Genomic DNA, 3,929 nt, shown 5'->3' on the forward strand with positions numbered 1-3,929 from the left:
GTCAAAATGACACCGCTTTAATTCACAACATGTGGACTTAGTAAAATAAAAATTTATTTTTCACAGAAGAATAATTTACAAGAACACATTCAAATTTGAGGAGAATAGAAGGTATGACAAGATGAGCCAGGGAGCACAGAAAACAAGAAAAGTGAAAAGCTGATTTGCGTGAGGAGTCAAATAATAGGTAGGCAAAGTCACTCATGAGAGAACCCTCACACTCACATTGGCATCAAGCCGCGAGTCTGAGCCAAAGTAAGTGAAGTATTTTGGCAAGTCTGAGTGAGTGAAATTGAGAAAAATTGAGAAATCGAGTTTGAGTTCCACAGAGAAAAAAGTTTGGTACCTTTTCTGTACCTTTTCTCTGCAACAGCAAAAGGAATGTAACCATATTTGCTTACTTGTTGTAGCTCACGCGTACAAAGTTTTATAAAAATCAATTCAGTACATTTTGAGAAAAGGTAGGTTGAAGTTGAAAAACTTACAGAAAACGCACCTTGAGAAAAACTAATTTTTACATCCACATACTGCTTACGCCAGAGGTTGCGTGGCACACTACGGTGCGGAATTTAAACCACGTGGAGTGGCTTGTCAACGTCGGGCTTGAACAGCTTCGTTTCTCAGAGTACAGTGAATTTTTTGGTGTCAAGACTGCAAATTCAATTTTTTGCTGGGTTCACCCTACCATACCCCCTTAAGAGCAGCTGTCACACTGAAGAATGGGCAAGCAGTGCCATGCTAGAAAGGAGAGTGATGACGCAGCTGTGCATCCTTGCCCGAACTGGCAGTGAAGAACAAGTGTCTAGGAGGGCTGCTTCTTTGTCAGTCCTGGTAGATTCCACTGCCAAGGAACCCGGTCAGCCGTGCTAGAAAAGTAGCTGGCGAACAACCTTCTTGCAGCACCTGCATCACCATCGTAGTTTCGTGCCTGTGTTGGAGCCATGGCAAAGAAACTGTTGTCTGGCACATGTTGCACACCATGCCGCCAGCGCCCTCCAACAACGTTTCCGAAACTGTCTTCTCTGTCCAAGAATTAATGGGCATGTGGGTTGTACAGAGTAAGGAAGTTGTGGAGGACACAGGCGGCCTTCACCACGAAGTCCACATGGCTGGGCTGGACGTTTATGGTGCGAAGCAGTATCCTCCACCTGGCAGCAGTGATGCCGAAGGCATTTTCTGCACAGCGTCTGCAGACGAAAAAGAAAATGTTGCAACAGCGAATGAAGACGCGACACACCATGGTGCCTCCAATGCAATGGAAAGTGCTTGCAAGATAAAAGTAGTGGTGTGGTAATGCCGAGTAGTTGTGACAGATGAGCCATTTGTCACAATGTGATGAAAGACTATTTCCCATTTAGTGCAATACTTTATCCATCTTTTACAGCCCACTGTCAGAAAACAGCGCGAAAATGGGATGATGGAATGAACAATCCAAGTTCCGAGTTCCTTCGCCGTCGCCATCTTTGTTCACTGTTTCCTTGTAGTACGATGTACCAGCTGTCCCTTCATTACACTATTCTGTTACAGGCTGCTGCACTTGAGTATTGTACTGTAATAGTATATAGAGACAGCAAGTGTTCAACCAAATTTATTTTCATTAACCCGTTGTCGGCACAATCAAGTATGACTGAGAAAGATGGAACACCAGACGAGGGCTTATTACTGTCAACGGCAGTAGCACTATGAACTTTGGCTTGTGTACTCAGTGTTAGCAAAAGGCACTCTTTGTCCATTTCTGCATCTTTTATTTTTTCAAATGTTAACTACTGAACTTTGCTTGTATCACCAGTACAACCTTCAAGTTTTTAACCAATGCTGGGCTGATTATTTTGAACCTTGTGAAATAATAGTAGTACGACAGATGCTCTACAATGGCTGGAATAGAAGCTGGAGTGAATAGAATAATACAGAAGGAGTTTCCAAATGCACCTCTTGATTGATTGATTTGTGGGGTTTAACGTCCCAAAACCACGATATGATTATGAGAGACGCCGTAGTGGAGGGCTCCGGAAATTTTGACCACCTGGGGTTCTTTAACGTGCACCCAAATCTGAGCACACGGGCCTACAACATTTCCGCCTCCATCGGAAATGCAGCCGCCGCAGCCGGGATTCGAACCCGCGCCCTGCGGGTCAGCAGCCGAGTACCTTAGCCACTAGACCACCGCGGCGGGGCCCAAATGCACATCTTTTCCACTGTCTAAGCCACAAATTTGATCATGTGATCAACGATTACAATTTTTCCGTGAAATGTGAAACATTGCGGAGGTCATCACATGTACAGTAACACTTTTTCATGATGTGCGTTCAGACTGCCCAACCTACTGCATGGTAATATGAGGTGATCTGCAAAATGCAAGTTGATTAAGATCTTTGCTCAGCAATGTCTGGCCGTAGTCAAAGTATTCGAGGAGCTTTCATCAATAGAATCAACCTCAAATGCTGTAACTACACAAGTATTTATGATGAGTGTGAACAGCATAAGTCATGTATGAAATGCAGCAATGACTTTATCACAAGTCTCATCATATAATTTTCTCACTGAAACACATGGTGTGTGCACCTACTATACAAAGACTAACTGCAGGTAGATGTATCCAACATATTGTGCTACTTGCTGGTGACCATTTAGCACAAGTCAACCCTGCACAGAGAGCTTTTTTCGTGAAGTGATCGTAACGCTTTATTTTTGACGGACACAATCTTCTCAGCACTAAGATAATGCAGAGTATCTCCTAAAACTTGGCTACTACTGCCCTGTTTGAAAGCTTAATTTCATGTGCGCAGTTTTAACAGAAAATAGTGCCTATTTTGTGGTAACTCGGTGCACCAGCACTCCTTCCCACAGCAGAAAAGTTCTGCAAATGCCCTTGGTTGACTAAGATCCACGGGTTAAGCTATCGTGTTCAATCGCACGTGATGGGCCTTTTTGCGAATGAAGGCTATGAAGACATGAGGTTAACGAATCAGAGAAACAATCCAATACCTTGCTCGGCTGAGCCTGTAGTTGAAAATCCTCATAGTGTCATTGAGGCATTTTGCGGGGTAAGGCCTCATGAAGTCCTTACGAAGCTGGAATGCCTCGTCTCCCACAAAGGCATAAGGCACACATGTGGAAGTGCCTGGTAGGGTGCCAACTGCTGGAATGTCAAGGCGGCCTTTAGAGAGGTCACAACCAAAGGATGATTCCTTGAATATTCCCCCATCGCTTTGGCGGCCTTCTGCACCGACGTCCACAAGCACATATTTGCAATCGCTGTCCACCACAGCCATCAGCACTATGGAAAATGAGCCCTGAAACAATAAACACGACAAAAAATCCAGATCATGACCTATCTGTACAGCCACAGTGAATAACAGCAGTACAATAATTACTATCTCTGTTAAGGTTTCACGTATCTTCAAACGTGTGGCATATATAACAACTATTTGCTTAAACGGAGGCAGTCAGTCTGGTGATTTACTGCACTAAAATTGTACAGTACACCAAGTTACTAAAGACGCAACACCACTTGTGTATGCTTCACACCATGTGTCCACTCTGGCTTTGTGAACCCTGTAATTTTACTGCAGTTTAGAATCACCCAAAAACTAACTAGACCAATATCTAATTTTGCCAATCTGATGATTCCAGTTTTCTGATCTGCTCTTCTATGTTCATGTTGCACTTATCAGCTACAGTATTTGTGCAAGCATAAATGAAAAATTTAGTTGAGAATGCACAGGGAGAATCCAGGTGAGCTTTTACCTTATAGTTGAAGAATTTGCTGCCAGATTTTGGTGGACATACAATAGCAACATGCTTCCCGTCAACGGCACCCAAGCAGTTCGGGAACTGCCACCGTGCATGAAATCCTTTGGCAATACAGTGCCAGTCTGCTTTGGTAGGTGTCTGGAAGTACAAACAAAAAATGTCGTACTTTAACAAGA

The 3,929-nt window shown here is 43.6% G+C and overlaps 1 pseudogene; it reads right to left on the bottom strand.

Annotated features, from left to right (window-relative positions):
- Positions 1-763: 763 nt before the first annotated feature.
- On the bottom strand, positions 764-3,290 carry LOC142803484 (uncharacterized; annotated as a pseudogene).
- Positions 3,291-3,929: the final 639 nt, after the last annotated feature.

Source organism: Rhipicephalus microplus, chromosome 3 (assembly GCF_043290135.1).
Source record: "Rhipicephalus microplus isolate Deutch F79 chromosome 3, USDA_Rmic, whole genome shotgun sequence".
Classification (NCBI taxonomy): Eukaryota; Metazoa; Arthropoda; class Arachnida; order Ixodida; family Ixodidae; genus Rhipicephalus; species Rhipicephalus microplus.